At 35.0% G+C, this 18374-nt stretch overlaps 1 long non-coding RNA gene across 1 annotated transcript in view; it reads left to right on the top strand.

Moving 5' to 3' along the window:
* The first annotated feature begins 282 nt into the window (after positions 1 to 282).
* The window catches only part of LOC112619740, a 125648-nt gene continuing 107556 nt past the window's right edge, over positions 283 to 18374 (top strand). Inside the window, exons 1-2 of the long non-coding RNA XR_003118289.1 lie at positions 283 to 314; positions 8332 to 8441. This is a non-coding gene — a long non-coding RNA (uncharacterized LOC112619740). The remainder of the gene's footprint in view (positions 315 to 8331; positions 8442 to 18374) is intronic.

Here is an 18374-nt window from a genome sequence, read left to right as displayed (position 1 = left end):
TTAAGAGTGGAGAAATGAGCAAGTAACCACAGGATGTACTAATTCAACCACATACCACATCATGGTAGCCTCTTAAAGTCTCAGCTTGGGCAACTGCAAGGTTGGGGCACTATCTTTCAAAATGTGAGGTAAAATTCCAACTACTGGCCATTATATGATGCTGTGTCCCAGGTAATTAGAATGCAATGATCTGAAAACCAAAGGGTGTCAAATTCTGCAGATCGTATAGGGCAGAAAAAAAAAAGAAAGAAAGAAAACCAAAGAGTTAACATAGTAGTGGTCCCTCTTACTATCACTCCTTGTGACCATTTTGGGTAAGGTGAGCTCTCTGTTCCTAAAATTTTAGATCCTACTACATTAGAAGATCTAGTTCCCAGAATAGAAATGTTTCTTTCAGGAGATGCAGCCTGGATTTTAGTAAATATAAAGCTCAGGATATCACCTGGCCATTTTAGTCTCCAATGCTAGTAGACCAGCAGACAAACATTGTACTGTACAGGCAATGTAATTGATCCTGATTATCATGAAAAAATGGATTGATACCTCATAAAGGAGTCAAGAAGGTATATGTTTGGGCTGGGCGTGATGGCTCATGGCCGGTGGGAGGCCGCAGTGGGCAGATCACGAAGTCAGGAGTTCGAGACAGCCTGGCTAACATGGTGAAACCCCGTCTCTACTAAAATTACAAAAATTAGCTGGGCATGGTGGCGGGAGCCTGTAATCCCAGCTACATGGGAGGCTGAGGCAGGATAATCATTTGAATCCAGGAGGCGGAGGTTGCAGGGAGCTGAGATATCACATCATTACACTCCACTGGGCAACAAGGCAAGACTCTGCCATCTCAAAAAATAAAAAATAAAACAACAAAAAAGGTAAAGGTATATGTTTAGAGGCTTAGACTCCTAAGGGATGAAGACCTGGTTTACCCATTGGTCAAGCAACCTAGACTAGTAGAAGTGCTATCTGAGGGTGAGAGAAATAAAGATTGGGTTGTAAAGGAGTGAGATAATTAACAGAGTTTACAAATTTTGGCCTAGGGGCTGACTGAAGATGTAGGCAAAACCACAACTTCACTTTTATGTTTGTTTCCTATTATTTTTAAGAATTTTTAATTTTTGAAACAACAAGTATCCAGACCTGTGAGAGAATTTAAAAACAAGAGAGAGAGAGGAAGAAAAAGAAATAACTGGACATTCATCTTGAAGAGTCAATGACCAAACATAGTGAAATTAAAGTGGAGCATAAGTGAATCAAAAGGACACAAAGGATGGACCACGGTAGACCCTGTCATGGTACTGCCAGTTTCCCCTTAGCACTTACTGCTCTCAGTCAGCTTCTTAAGGCAACACTCCAAAGCCATTAACGGTGTTGAGGAACATACTCAGCCACAATATGGGAAAGGCTGGTGTGCTGGGGAATCAATTCTCTCAAGAACATTCCTCAACCAATGATGGATGAGAGTTGAAGGATAAATGTGCCAGCTTTCTAGTCCCTCTGCTGGGGCAACTCTTAGGGATGAATTACAGTCTTTCAGAGGCCGCCATCAGGATTGAACTTTAGTAGACAAAAGCAGTAATCTGCTCACTAATGCACATTCATTTCTTTTCTTCCCCTTGCTGACTCACTTTCCTACTCTCCTACCAATGTTTTCTTGAATAATACATCAAACAAAATAATTTTACTCAAATCCTTGTCTTGGGATCTGTTTCTGGGGAAGCCAACTGGAGAAACTCTTGAGGAAGCATTAGGAGGACTATCAATCCACATAAAAGGTAATTGAAGGATATGGATCAGAAAAGGTTTTTTTTTTTCTTAGAGAAATTAAAAAATATTTTTCTATTAATTGGACTATTAAGTATAGAAAAATGAATCAAAATGTTATATTAATTATATAAGAGTTAATTTTCAGTATTTAAAGAAATTTAAAGACATATTAAGAGAAGAGGTTAATATATTCTTTATTGAAAGGATCTAAACAAAGAGAAATATTAAATGTGTTCATAATAGGAGAGTTATTTTATGGAAGAAAATGCATGTTATAGTTAGATATCTGCTTTGCATCTTATTCTTTTGTCAAATCAGGAAAATTAATGATTTGGATAATTGTTGATAAAGTAAAAATTATTGGCATTAATCATTGACATAATATGCTTCTAAAATTCCTTATAAAGCATTTTTCTGTGTTACTAGCAACCAATATGTTGGACATAAAACAATACTGTGAATTAGACCCTATGAGATAGTGTCTGGATAGAAAATTCACTATTAATCACTCCTCATTCATGATATTTTTTGGGGACCTATACACACAAAGTGTTGCTTTCTGGAGACGAATGTTCTTCTAGTCTATAAAGCTGGTTTGTAGCGTTTGTAGCATCTGCTCTAGGCTCAGGTTCTAAAAAGTAGTCCTCATACCCTAACCTCAAATACGGATCTTACCATCACCCTGAAGCTAAGTCGGAAAGGATGCACCTGTTGAAGCACACATGTAAGATGAAACAAACAAACAAACAAACAAAAAAGATCTGTAAGGATAAAAAAGGGTGACATTAGCGAATATTTGAGATACCATTACTGGAAGCAGACAAAGGCGATCACTTGTAGATGTAATCTTTTAATACTTTCACCTTTTATTTTAGATTCAGGGGGTACATGTACAGGTTTGTTATGTGGGTATAATGTGTGATGCTGAGGTTTGGGGTACGAATGATTCCATTCTTCAGGTGGTAAGCACAGTACTTGATAGTTTTTCAGTCCTTGCCCCCCTCCCTCCACCCTTGCTCTAGTAGTCCTCAGTGTCTATTGTTGCCATCTTTATGTCTATGAGTACCCAAGGTTTAGCATCCCCTTGTCAGTGAGAACATGTGATATTTGCTTTTCTGTTTCTGCATTAATTCACTTAGGATAATGGCCTCCAGCTGCATCCATGTTGCTGCAAAGGACATAATTTCATTCTTTTTTTAGGGCTGCATATTATTTTTACATTGGAGAAAGGACAAAAATATTTCAAGATAACATAGAAGGCAATTTTTCTGAAAATAAAAATAATTACATTAGTCAATTGAAAGGAAAAAAGTAGATCTCAGAAAAAATGGATATATAAGTATTAACACCAAGACATACCCTGAAATCAAAAGTCATGAAACGGTTGTGCAGGATCTGGATTTTGTCCAAAAAAAAAAAAAGTCATCGAAAAGACTGTGTATTAGTTTGCTAGGGTTGCCATAGCAAAATACCACAGACTATGTGACTTAACTAACAGAAATGTATCTCATAGTATAGAGGCTGGAAGTCTAAGATCAAAGTGTCAGCAGGTTTGGTTTCTCCTGATACCTCTCTCCTCGGCTTGCTGATGGCCATCTTCTCTCTGTGTCTTCCTGAGGGCTGTATTCTGTGAGTATGCATCCTTGGTGTCTTTCTTCTTTTAAGGACACCAGTCTTATTGAATTGAGGGCTCCACCTGTATGACCTCATTTAACCTTCATTTCCTCCTTAACAATGACATTGTGGGTTAGAGCTTTAACATATGAATTTTGAAGTGGACATAATTCAGTCCACAACAGGCAGTCAGGAAAGGTATCCAATTTTCTATGAGAAGGTGACGGTAGGCTTGCTTCACATTGCTGCAGTAACACTCAATGCTATGAGGCAGTTGAGTAAAGCAAAACAAAAAAATAAGAAGGATGTTATCAATAATTTTAGAAGTAGGCAAGTTGTTTTCAAAGAACTTTTAAGGCCTTTTTAACTTGCATAAACTGAGGTAAATATTTTTCCTGAGTCCTCTTAAAAACAAAATTTAAGAATGAATTCCACCTGCGAAACCAATGGAAAATCATAGTTAAAATCCACAGACATGTAAAGACATACATAGTCACATAGGTAAAAGAACTACATTTAAATAACTCTTAGGATTATAACTACAAACTAGAATGTATAAGAAGCTCCAAAGTGGTTAAAAAATTGTTTACCATATATTTAAGGCTTAGAAAGGAATTCAGTGACAAATTCTCCTTCAAATTAAATTAGTACCCCCAAATTTACTCATGTACAATAATTCTTATAATAGCACTAACCATGTACCTGTAACTAAAAAGTATCCAAATGCCTCTTAATGGAAATAACCAAATAAGTTTGATGTATTCAAATAATGGAATACAATACAGCAATGAGAATAGATTACTGTAAGTAACAATATAGGTAAATCTCACAAATAATAAGAGAAAAGCCAGACACAAAAGGTTGCATAGTATCTTATTTTATTTATATAAAATTTAAAAATAGATAAAATTAATGTATGTGTTAGAGATCAATATAGGATGTTGTATTTTAAAAAGTAGACACAGTGTGGGGTTTCTGGGGTACTGGTTCTTTTTTGTTTTCTAGATGCTGGTTACATGTGTGCACTTTCTGCAAGGTCATTGATCTATATACTCTGGATCTGTGTACCTTTATATATCTATGCTACACTTCAGAAAAGTTCAAAGAAATTATATTACTAAAGGCAACCTTAAGACACCTGTTCAGTGCATAGCAAATAAATTTTTTAGCAGCCAAAAACCAGGCAAGGGTCGGTAAAACTTAGTTACATGAGACTGGTAGTAATCATGTTAAACCCCGTTTTTGAGTCTGAAGGAGATATTGGGTTAAGGGATATACTCCATAATAGTTGCTTTTGGAGACCAGACATTGGCCTTAAGACACTTGTTCAGTGCATAGCAAATAAATTTTTTAACAGCCAAAAACCAGGCAAGGATCGGTAAAACTTAGTTACATAAGACTGGTAGTAATCATGTTAAATCCCATTTTTGAGTCTGAAAGAGATATTGGGTTAAGGGATATACTCCATAATAGTTGCTTTTGGAGACCAGACATTGATTAAAACAAGAGATATTACAGTCTATTTTTTGTTAATAAGTAAAGACAAGACATAAGGCTAAAGCTATTGAGGACAGAGGATATGGGAGAAAGGAGCCACAACAGAGGAAACCTGAGTCCTTGAAAGATTAAAACATCTTTGGAAAGCAGTGATTTGGAGGACCTCTTGCAGATTGATAATCAAAAAGAGGCCATTGGGGGAATTTAAGAGGGAAAATTTCAGCTAAAGGAATTAACTTCTTGACACACTCATGACTTAAATGTTTTGCTCACATTCCAGGTCCAATCAAACACTAAAATCTGTGTTTTTTTTTTTTGTTTTTTGTTTTTTGTTTTTTTTTAGTGTTTCTAAAACCTTTGTAATCTGCTGCTTCTTTATGACCATAGTGTCTTTACCTCGATCCAGGGTAACTGCACTTGAATTACTGCACACTTTCTTCTTTGGCCTCATGCCCTTTCAAAATCTTTTCCGTGGTAAATCAAAATGTTTCTGAAACATGACCATGTTAAAGTTTACCTGAGCCCTGTGCTCCTAGAAAATAGAAACAATTAAGGAGCTCTTCCACGCTTTTGTATTCCAGAATATAGTTTACTGCAAAGAATTACCCTTTCCCATGTAACTTAGGCACAACTCACAGCTGCTCCCTTTGTTTACCTATGACAATAGGACACACAGATATTCAGTCTTCAAATTACCATTCTTTTCCTCATACGTGATTAGTTGAAATTTTTGTACTTACTAATCTGAACAAAATGCTTCCTAACATCTCTAGTTAAGCTTCTCTCCTTCCTGCAGGTCCATAAGTTTTGACCCTTCATTAGCATAAGCCAGCACAGAAACTGTCCGTAATCGTCCCTCCCAGTAGTAGACTGACCTCAGGGTAAAACATTCTCTCATCTGCTATCCAATCATGCCCTTTCCATCCATTCATCTCATTTTCCGACACCTGTTTTTTTTCTAGCCTTGTTCACTACCCCGTATAAAGGAAAAGTGTTTTTTGCCAGGCGCGATGGCTCATTCCTGTAATCCCAGCACTTTGGGAGGCCGAGGAGGGCACATCATGAGGTCACGACATCAAGACCATCCTGGTTAACATGGTGAAACTCTGACTCTACTAAAAATACCAAAAAACAAACAAAAAGAAACACACACACACACACACAAAATTATCCAGGCATGGTGGTGGGCGCCTGCAGTCCCAGCTACTTGGGAGGCTTAGGCAGGAGAATGACGTGAACTGGTGCACTCCAGCCTGGGCGACAGAGTGACACTCTGTCTCAAAAAAAAAAAAAAAAAAAGAAAGAAAGAAAGAAAAAAAAGAAAAGTGTTTTTTTCTACCTGAACTTTGAAACATTTGCAGATGTCATTGTTGGAACATCTTTCTTATTGCAATAATCTCTCTGCTCTTATTGAAATAGTCTTCCTTCTCTTATTATAATAATCTTTTTGAATAAGGTATCTGATTGCCTAAATCTGGATTAGACACATCAAAACCTGATCATACCATCTCCCTACTTAAAACCTGATTGTCTTTTTACTGTTTTTAAGATAAAGTCCAAATTCCTTTGTTTCCCAGGCCCTTCATGGACTAGTTTATCCCATGCCTGTTTACCTTTAATCTGTCTCTTCCCACTCCTAAACCACCTCCCTTGCTATTTCCCTTTATCAAGCCCTTCTGTATGTCTTCTCAGTTACTTAATTTATGTTTTCTTTGGAATGTAGACTTGTCAACTCTGTCTCCTTGTCTTGCCTCAGCCTTTCTGGTTTTACTTATCTCTCAGGCCTCAGGTTTGATGCTCCCTCATCCAGGAGACTTTTTGTGACCCAACATTTAAGGGCTTGATGTTCTTTTAAGTTCTTTTAAAAACTCTTTGTATTTTTGCTCTCATTGTAACTGCTTCTTTAATAATCTTCTCTATTATGAGACTCTCTACTTTAAGAAGACAGAGACTATGTGCTTTTTATTGTTGCATCAATAGTATCTATCACATAGAAGACACTCAATATCAATTGTATCTGTACAACTGTATTAATGGAATGAAAGAATGAGTTGATTGCTTAGACACAGGAGAAGCAGAGATCAAAATATTGAATCTGCCATCAGCAAAGAACAGTTTATTAGTATTAGTTTGGTTACAAGTATCGAAAACTGAACTGAACTACTTTAGGCAGAAAAAGGTGATGGCTACTGATCTCATAAGAAAATTAAGGTAAGGGACATGTGAATTAGTTAAGGCTCTCTCAAATTCAGGAAACTCAACTTTAGCTAAAACTTTCTGGGCTAGATTTAGCTTTAGGTGAAACTTAAATGAAGAGTCCAAGTGCTGATTCATAATCTGGTCTCTCATTATCTCCAGTTTTTCACTGTTCTCTTCTGTGTGAAAGTCTCAATCTCAAGCCCCATTGGGTGGTAAGATGAGGGGAATGGAGCTTCCCCTCCTCCCAACTTCTCCAAGATCAACTTGCAGAGCAGACTTTGCTGTTATTGTTTTCTAGTGGTGTATATAGGAGTTCTGAAACCCACTATGAGGTGACTGAACTAAGTCATGTGTGCTCTCCAAACCAATCACTGTGACGTGCAGAATGTAATTCCTTTTTTGGCCTAAACTTATGTTACATACTCATTCCTGCATATGGAGGTGAAGCCATGATCAAACTGCAAAATCAAGAGTGGGAGAAAGCTAAATCTCCATCCTAACATTGATGCTTCTGCTAGATTAGCACCAAAAGCAGCAGAGGCAAAGGACAAATGATCCCTACAGGAGATGATAGAGACGAACTAGAGACAAATAAGCCAAGAGCTTGAATGCCCTCAGGACCTGCTCTCCCTATCTATGCCCACACTCTGCACTGTTACTTTCACCACAGAGCTAAGCTATGGCCCATAGTTCACTTTCCTTCTTTCTACTTCAACAAATGTGACTACACATTAATATTTTAACACTTGAAAATGTATTTAACATTCATTTTCTTTTCGACAATAAATAGCAAATATTTTATTGCATTTCTAAATGGACAATGTAAAAAATATGTTGCTATAGTAGTTACAGGATAACCATAGGACACAAATACCCAAATCCAATTAGTGTGCCATTAAACACTTGGCACACATGGCAACAATACTAATCAAACTTATTATCCTAGAGAAAATATAAAAACTAAAAGGTAATTAAAATGTCCCAATACATGGTAGGAAAAATCTAACACATCAAATTCTCCATAATGCCAAATATATGACCCTGAAAAAGTCAGAAAGAGTAATACAATTCTTCAAATAATACATGGTGCTTTGGGTACAATTTTTCAAAGTTGCTGTGTTTTCTGTTCAAATCATATTTAATTCTGAGTTTATGGAACTCTTTTCCCTGTCTTTCTTTATCTGTCCAAATGCATGAAAGTATTCTCTGTAAATAGATTTTAACTGCAATTAACAGCAAATTAATCCTTCCCTCTAGATAATCCACATTGCCTCATCAAACCAGAAAACACTTCAAACCTGGCCTGCTTGTAACTGAAAGCCACATTTTAAGAACTTATTGTGAAGAAACTGGAAAGCCTCCAATAGGTGAGTGTAACTAAGGTAATTTGAATATGGGTGAATACAGGAACAAATTCCCAGGCTCTGTTACTCTCTTTGTTGAAACCCATTCTTTTGGAAAATCATTTTCTTTAGCCATTGGACAACAAAATGCATTGTCAAGAAATTTTATAGCAATAATTATAAAAGATGTCCATTTGAACCCATTGAGGTCTCACTGATTTTATAACACCCAGCAGACCTCCCTGCAGGAGAACACTATATTTATGTGAGCAATATATGCAAGAATTGAGATCGTAAAATTAAATGACCACATAGAACTGTCATTTATATGATGAGCGCCTACATATGTGAAGGCTGGTTTATTTTGCAGTGTCGGGTTGCGTTAAATGGTCCACTCTCAGTGAATGTTTTTAATCACGCATTTCTTCACTCTTTCTGCAATATTACACTTGAAGGACTGGTAAGCAGTTTGCTATGAAATGCTAAATGGTTACTGGCACTGCTATTCTGACAGAAGAGCTCACTAAAATAGAAGTACAGTACATATTGTATGCAATTGTTTTATGAGAGACATTATGGTTACTAGAATAACATTTCACCATTACCAACTGCTGAGAGAAAAGTCATTAAGATATTTGGCAAGCCAGTGCAATTTTTCAACAGAACTACAGTATAAGACCTTAGAACAGCTTCCATAGAGAAAGGCTGCCTGTCTCACAAGAAAAAAAAAAAAAAGAAATCAAGTCTCAAGTCTTCTATGTTGTTTTATTTATAGTTGTTTATTTTCAGAGTCCATTGAAAAAGTTACAAGATATGTCAGGTATGTCAGGAGAAAAATAGCAAATGCTTGTGTGCAATATATGTATATTTCACATACAAGTATTTTCTGTATATGTGCATGTTTAGTGTGTGTGTGTGTGTAAAAGATGAATAACTCTTGTGATAAATCTTACAACTTCAGTGTGTTAAAACTCACCTTTTCCAGGGAATTGCCTTTGTTTAGAAATTATTGTGTACACTTTTAACAGTTAATTTCTTGTTGTTGTTTCTTTTTTTTTAATAAGAAGACATTCATGGATGGGGCGGGGGTGAGAATATGGATTAATCTGAAGGCACTTCATCCAAATAAAGGAAAATAAAATAAGCAGCTTGCTGTGAGCATTTAGCATTTCCTACCATGTATTAGTGGTTAAAAAAACAAAAAAGTCATGATAACAGCTTTATAAATGTTTTGAAAATATGCATGCCCAAAAATATATACACACATGTTTGTGTGTATGTATTTGTGTACATTTTATGTATATGTATAATCTGCACAGTAGATAACTTTTTGATTGCTAAACCGTCAAAGCTTGCCACTTGTTCCTGCCAATGCTACTTTCTTATGCTACTTCTTTATAAGTCATTTCATCAAGAAAAAACACCAGCATTCACCAAAAGCCAATATACTTTGGACTGTCTCTAAAACAACAAACATATAACCAAATTGGAATTATTTAGTCAGATACATGAATATATATGAATAATCGTGAAGGCAACACTAAGTTACCTTTCTCATCACTGCTGTGACCCCTTCAGTAAATGGCATACAATCTTAAATGGAACCCCTAGTTAGTAACTATTAGCTGGATGAATATTCAGAAAAAAGATGCTGGAGATGTAACAAATAATAATGTTTAATAGATATTTTAAATTACCCAGAAAACGGAATTCTATTTCTGTATATTCAAGACTTTTGACTCCATGTAGAAAGGCCCTGAGTTTCTCACAGAAGTTATAAAAGAAAAAAGCTATGTAGTCAGCTCAGTTAAAAAAAATCAACCCAGTTGAATTAAGCACATTTCTTACTATTTGGTGTTTTGTGCATATAGAAAAATCCAAAGTAGGAGCTAAATGATGAAAACTCATGAACACAGGGAACAACAGACACTGGGGCCTCCTTGAGGGTGGAGAGTAGGAGGAGGGAAAGGAGCAGAAAAAATAACTATGGAGTACCAGGCTTAGTACCTGGGTGATGAAATAATCTGTGCAGCAACTCCCCTGTATAACAAACCTACACATGTATCCCTGAACCTAACATAAACGTTTTAAAAAAGATACACCCAAATTATGTATATAACTTGTAGAATCATGATGTTTAAATTGCTCAGCATAGCTAGATCTTATTTCTATCGATGTCTCTATGACTCATTTTTCAAAAGCCAGTTTTTATCTCTCCAGTTATTGATAATAAAATTCATCAGTATCATTAAAATAAATGTAGATATCACCTTTTTTTAAACACAATTTTGGACGGCACCAAGGTGACAAGGAAGATATTGTTCTTGGTGGAAGTGATTTTTCCTAACAAGGAAATGAAGCAAACCCTTAACTGCTGACCTTTCAATAATCTCCTTTTCATCCATGCACTTGGTTTCAAATAAATTATTATAGTTTCTTATACAGATGGTATAATTATGATCTATATTATTTAAAATTAGCAAGTTTATTTCTTTACCTACCCTGCTGTATCCCATCATAGCTACATTTCTTCCCAGTGGAAACAAAAATGGCCTGATACAGTCACTGACTTTCTATACCTAGAACTTTGGATGTGGTGAAAAGACGGGGGAAGAGATTGGAAGAGTTGAAGCACGGTGTCCTTTGGTTCTACTTCTCTCTTTGTACTCATATCGAACCCAGATCCAATCACAAATCAGCCTTTAAAAATTCTAAAACCTGTTCACACTGTAAAGCCCATTCCACTATGCCATGTGGAAGCAGAAAGGAGTTAACTCCATTCTACAGTGAAAGCTCTAGCACCATTTCGCTTTTTCTTTTTTCCTTTTTTTGTTCTTTTTTTAACCTCTCTTCTTTCTTTCTTTCTTTCTTTCTTTCTTTCTTTCTTTCTTTCTTTCTTTCTTTCTTTCTTTCTCTTTCTTTTCTTTTTCTTTCTTTATTTCCTTTTTCTTCTTTCTTTCTTTCTATGCTTTCTTTCTGTCTTTCACTAGCATCTCCTAGCATTATAAGTGGTATGTGGCAGGTTGTATTTGAATGAATGAATGAAGGAAGGAAGGAATATACAGATGATTAATTAAACAATAATGGAGTAAACAAATGAGTGAATAAATAGTTCGAATACTGTCCCATAATACATTTCCTATATTAAGCACATAAACTTAATTACCTTGCAATGGAAAATATTTGTAAGAATATTATATATATTTCTATATATAGGTATTGAAGATGTTATTAAATATTTGATAAGATAAAAATAGCATAGCACACAAAACTTTTAAAAATTCAGTGCAAAAGGCATTGCCTTTGCCAGATTATTAAGGATTTTTTTTTCTAGTGGAGTCACTGACACCTTAAAAATGCTGAACAGCAGCCCTTGTAAAACAATTTTAACAAAATAGATACTTCAGTTTAAAGAGAACTGTGAAAACTTGCCTGGTAAGCAAAAGTCTTATTCTTTTTAAGTTTTTCAAGGCTGTCACCCTGGGGAAAGCTTAATTAAACTCAATGAAGAAAAAAAAATAAATCATAAAAGTTGAATAAGTCAAAATATAAAATATTCAATTATTATTTCCTGTGGGGTTTATTTTGTAAATATTTTATCCACAGTCTATATTCAGCTTCTTCTCCTTCCCATCTTTTAAGGAGTATCTGGGGAATAAACCCACATTTCCCCACTCAGTTGTTTGACTTCCTTTTAGTCTTCTTATAATTTATTAAATGATGTTTTTAAAAACATAAGTACTTCAAGTTTTCCTTCTTGCTGCTTTGTGTGTTGTTCCTTTCACCCACAAAATTGCTGCAATTAGTGATATAAAAAAGGATCCATTAGGGCATCAGCCCATCCTTTGGGATTTTAACTATAATTGTTTCTTTCATGGAAGTGCCTCCAGTCCTACCTCAAATACACTGTATTGAATGTCCCAATATGACATAACTCTCTTAAAATAGAGGAGATTTTATTTCATTCAATGTTCAGAAACCCCCAGAAGTGGTTCTCATTCATGTTACAATTTTTAAAAAAATAATGTAGACATCAAAGTTTATCTCATTACTTTTCTACTATGTACCTGTTCATGAAATATGAGCCCAGGGTGAATATTGAATAAAGTTTAAAATGCTTTAAATATGAATAAGCCTATAAGAATTGAGTTTATGTTGAAATAAATGGCCTAAAGTTCAGATATGTAATAAAACTATATCACTATTTTTTAGATCAACATTATTGGTAGCCATTCACCATATTATCATGATTTTTCAGACCACATGGTTTTTCTAGTAAATCCAAGTTATCAGAAAGTGTTAGTCTCTGATACATCCTTTTATTTTAAACATAAGCATATTTCTTTTACTATAGAGGCTAACTTAAAATTATGGGAATTTTTTAATTAACTAAGCCATACTTTACAGGTTGACAATAACATGTTATCTAAGTTACAACTTGCTTTCAAATTTATATTTTGGATAACTTATGGTTATCACATATTTAATTCATTTAAGTAGGAGGAAAAATAATTATAATTACACACTTTATTCTACCGTATATCTTGATGTAAACTGATCATATTCATACCTGCCACTCATATTTTGAATAGTCTTTCTAGATGTGGGAAAATTCTCACATTGAGTGCCTTCTCCCCAGTATAGAAAGCAGAGCTGAAATTCTCTGATTCTCCAGCAATTACTGCCCAGAAATATGACCCCAGCTACACCAATCAAAATAACCCAGAGAAGACTATTTTTGACGTTATCAACATGATGCCAGACAAAACACAGACTTTCTATTTTATTGGTGTAGTTGGAACAAAAGTGTCCTGCAACGTAGCATTCCTAGAAAGGAAGTGACATCCATGCTGTGGTAGTCATAGTTTCAGAAAAATCACATAGCAGGTCTTTGCTTCTCTGTGGTGGCTATGGCACCAGGGAGGTTCCTTCATCAGGCCATGACAGCCTGGCTATGAGCATTGCTCCTGGCAATTAGTTTTAAATCTTCATCTTTCAAGCCATTCTGAAGATGCTCTAAGCAACCTAATATTTTTTAATAAACTATTGTTTTTTGTTTAAATCTGCCAGTGTAGATTCTGGTGCTGGCAACTAAAAGGTCTAACTGATATACAAGGTTCTCATTATGTTCATAAGACCATCAAGGTTGGGACATGTTTTAATGCTCTGTGATTATAAGATTGGAAGAAAAATGAAGTAATATTCAATAAGTAAATCCAATTTTCTGAAAGTTTTTGAAACTTAAGTTATGATCTAATTTAATAAGCTATAGAATGGTCTGGTAAATTAGTAAAAGCCATAGAAAATACTTAAGAAATAATTCAAAATTAATGACATAATTCGAGATAGACACTGATTTAAAAAACAGTATTAAACTTCAAATTGCATTTACTCAGGAGTGCATTGGAAAATTTGTTTATCCTCACCGTCTGAACTACAATTACTAGAATCCCTTGCCCAGCAATAATGAGTAAATGTAAAGTGGGAAAAAAAGAAGAAATAATTTTAAAATATCAACAAGTTGGACGTCTTGAAAAGGCAAATAACACATAAAAATGACCTCAGGGGGTATGCTATAGTTTTTTGGGTTTTTTTTTCCTAAAAAAAAAACAAACAAACAAAAAAATCAGGCCGGGCGTGGAGGCTCAAGCCTGTAATCCCAGCACTTTGGGAGGTGGAGACGGGCGGATCACGAGGTCAGGAGATCGAGACCATCGTGGCTAACACGGTGAAACCCCGTCTCTACTAAAAAATACAGAGAGAAAAAAAAAAAAAACTAACCGGGCGAGGTGGCAGGCGCCTGTAGTCCCAGCTACTCGGGAGGCTGAGGTGAGAGAATGGTGTGAACCCGGGAGGCGGAGCTTGCAGTGAGCTGAGATCCGGCCACTCTGCACTCCAGCCTGGGGGACAGAGCGAGACTCCATCTCAAAAAAAAAAAAAAAAAAAATTCTATATTTAGTACTCATTTAAAGGAATAAAAGTGACAAGCAAGAGTGACAAGGAAAAGTGTTCTGAAGAGTGACTCTGAATTATAAAATAGTATTTCATATGACAGGGTAGTAAAAGTAGAATACTAATTTGATGCAACCAATTCATCCATTTTTAATTTACACTCTGCACTGTGCCATTCATTCACTAATGCTTGAAATATATAGACGCCTGAGATAGGTCTTGTTCATCAGGGCAACTCTTGACACTAAAACAGTAATGTAATTATCCCCAAAGCAATAGACTATTACCAAATTGATTTATGTGCCATCTCTAGGATGCTTTTAAATTCATAGCCTATCACATGAGTATCATACAAAATTCAACTGAGAATTCAAAATTTAGCTGAGAAAGGACATCTCAGTTACAAACATCATTGCAAGTTAACATTTGAAAAACAAGAAAATATTTAACAGAGAGAACCACAGTTAATTGAATATTTACCCTACCCCAAATATAATGTGACTAAATTGCTGCAAGGGATATCACAAGAAAATAAATAAATAAATAAATAAATAAATAAATAAATAAATAAGCTGTGCTCTGAATTTGGGCACTCACATGAGCTAACATACAACTCAAATTAAATAAACTAAGATGGGACTGTTTTTCTAAAATCTGTTAGTTGATTTTGCCATTATTAAATTAAAGATTTTGTTCCTCAAATACTCCAAGATGGAAAATTCACAGATGTAGTTTGAATACAAGGCTCTTAAAAATGACAATCTGGAAAAAAAAAGAAAACCGTATTTGTCTGTTCAATAAACTAGTAAGGATATCCTATATAATATGAGATATTACTCTCTATATGGTCGATTATATTTAATGCTAATATACATTTGTGGGGAGTGATATGGTTTGACTCTGTCTTCACCCAAATCTCATCTTGAATCGTAGTTTCCTTAATCCCCATGTGTCGAGGAAGGGACCAAGTGGAGATAATTGAATCATGGGATGGTTTCTCCTATCCTTTTCTGGTGATAGTGAGTGAGTTCTCACAAGATCTGATACTTTTTAAAGGGGCTTCCTCCTTCTCTGGGCACTAATTCTTCTCTTTCCTGCTGCCATGTGAAGAAAGACGTGTTTGTTTTCCCTTCCACCATGAGTGTAAGTCTTCTGGGGCCTCCCCACCCATGCTGAACTGTGATCCAATTAAATGTCTTTCTTTTATAAATTACCCAGTCTCAGGTATGTCTTTATTAGCCTGAGACTGGACTAATGCAGGGAGACACTATGTTGAGATATTAACTGGTATGCTTTCCCCATTCTATACTCACAGACTCTTTTTTTTTGTATTCTAAAAGAGTCTTTTACCCTCCACCATCATCCATAGCAGTTATACTTGAAGGATACAGCATGGTTAAGCCGTATTACTGAAAGAAGTATGGATAAATGGTTAAAAATGCACTCTTGAGCCAGACACTTTGAGTTCAAACGCCAGCTTTGTACATTGATGATCAAATAATTTGAGCAAGTTATTTAATTTTTCCATGCCTTAGTTTCCTCAAAGATAAAATAAGATTGTTGTATGGCTTATGTGAGTTTATATGCATACATTGCTTAGAATAGCGCCTGCTACACAGTAAGCATTAAATGTCCTTCATTGTTATTAGTTGTTACTATGCTCAAAATTCATTGACGCAACTATCTAAACAGATTGAACTACTTATAGTTTTAACCATTCCCAATGACTAGATCAAAAGATGCCAGGCACAGAAGAACAAGTGTAGAGTTGGTAATCATGCAAGGAGCATGAGAATATGAAAGTGCCAGAGCAAGCACCTCCCACTGTGAGTCCCTGAGAGAAAGGTAGAAGCCAGGGCAGTCTGAAATCCAAAGTCAGCTCATTTCTAGCAATCACCCAATTTGGCCAAATGCTTACCTGTTCTTTGAGATTCCATCTAGGTCCCTGGTCTACACCCCAACCCCAATATTGGCAAACACACGCAGCAAACTAGGACTTTTGTATAATCCTCCTAAGAGAATGATGAAAACTTGGAGTGAGAAGGTAGTGCCACACAAGGAAAGCCTTGCCTGCACCAGGATATTTCTGAAGGAACATATTTATTGCCAAATATTTATTGAATTTCTATTAGATTTCTATTAGATATTTTCACAAACATTATATTTTTCTACTACATATAGTTTCTACTAGATTTTCCCACATTCATTATTTTACTAACATCCTCTGAAACTCAGGAGTACCATAATACTTCAATTCTTCTTTTCTTAATGTAATGACGAAGTCACGTAGCCATTTGAGACTTCAATCTCCTCATCTGTAAAATGAGAAACACTGCATTTGTGACCTTACAGAATTACTTTAAGAACCCAATGACATAACAAATATGAAAGCATTTAAAAAACTGTACAGTGCCCTGTAATTATCAGGCATAAATCTGCAACAATATGTCAGCTGCTTCCTTCTAAATGTCCCACACCAACCTCAATATAAACTCATTCTTCCCTGAGAAATGCACACTTCTATGCAGGAAGATAGTTTTAACTTTGGCAGTAATAACAGGTAATTGTTTTTCTTGGAATTCATAAAAGTAATTTCTATAGAAAAACTTGTTTATAATGTTTAATGATTAAAATGACTCATTCCAAAGTTTCTTAATGAAATAATTGGTAAAGGTAATGAAAAATAGTTGATGTGACTTACTTTGCTGTGTTTTTTTAGTTCAAGACAGAAAAAGATAATGTTAAAAATAAGAAGGTAGTTTTCTAGGATCCTAAAGAAAAGAGGCCAAACACATACCTAACCCTTGTTTTGTGTGGAAAACCACAGTTACATTGCCCCGAGTCCCCAATAAGGGGACAATAAGTACCCAAATTAAAATCATAGAAATGGATGCCAGTATATATTTGTTGTGTTGAAAAGCTGAAAGGTAGGAAAATAATAGCTGTGTTCCTGTCCTATGTCCTGATAATGACAGCAGTAGTGATACTGGGTACTCAAAAAGATAAAATCAATTCAAAAGAGCAATCCTAGACGAATTTTGCATGTTTAACTTAATTTCATTATGTGAGTGATATTTATTAGAGTCAAAGCCTGATTAGTCAAGAATTGATTATCTAGTTTGTAAATTATCTAGGGATTTTTTAGGATCTCTCTTACTCCCTCCATCTCCTAAGTTTTGCTCATTTCACTGTCAATTATCCTCCCTGCTGAATGGTGAATAGATAAAGTAAAAAAGAAACACAAAACGTGCTATATCATGACTTAGCAATCCTGACAAAAGTTCATGAGAGATAATTTGGAAGAATTCAGCATGGGTTATTTGCAGATTTCTATATTTAATTATATTTGTGTTCTTCCTTAATTTATCTGATTTAATTAATAATATTTGATTTCCCTTACTAACAAATGGTAACTCTAAAAGGCCAACTCAAATATATTTCAAATTCTATGAAGACATTTATCTAAAAGCAAATTAATGATACTTTAAAACATCTTATTTTGCATGGTATTTTTTATTTTGTAATAACAATACATTTTAAAATTATGGACCACATCGAAGGATTTAAAATGTATATAAGTGGTGTATAATTCTTCACATTCTATAATTCACTCTTTTACTTGATTTTTGAAAAGATTTATCCATGTTAACACACACACTTTAGTTATTTTGAAATCCAAGTATTAGTCTGTTAGATGAATGTACAATATTTATCTGTTTTCTATTTGATGTACATTTTACCTGCTCCATTTTCTATGATTTTAAATTATACTGCAACTCTCCTTACTAATTTATCTGAATTTTTTTTCATGGGAAACATCCAGGGGCAAAATTTCTGTGTCCTGAGATACATCAGCTTTACTATATACCAAAGTAATCTCCAGAGAATCTGAACTATTTAACACTCCTGGCAGGAGTATCTGAGAGTTTCCGTTTCTCTAACACGTGTTATTGTCAGATCATTTTTCAGTTTTGCCAACGACAAGTATAAAAGTTCTTTTTTGGT

Source organism: Theropithecus gelada, chromosome 2 (assembly GCF_003255815.1).
Source record: "Theropithecus gelada isolate Dixy chromosome 2, Tgel_1.0, whole genome shotgun sequence".
In the NCBI taxonomy this organism is placed as follows: Eukaryota; Metazoa; Chordata; class Mammalia; order Primates; family Cercopithecidae; genus Theropithecus; species Theropithecus gelada.
Note: the sequence above shows the minus strand (reverse complement) of the source record. Positions and strands in the feature narration are given on the sequence as shown.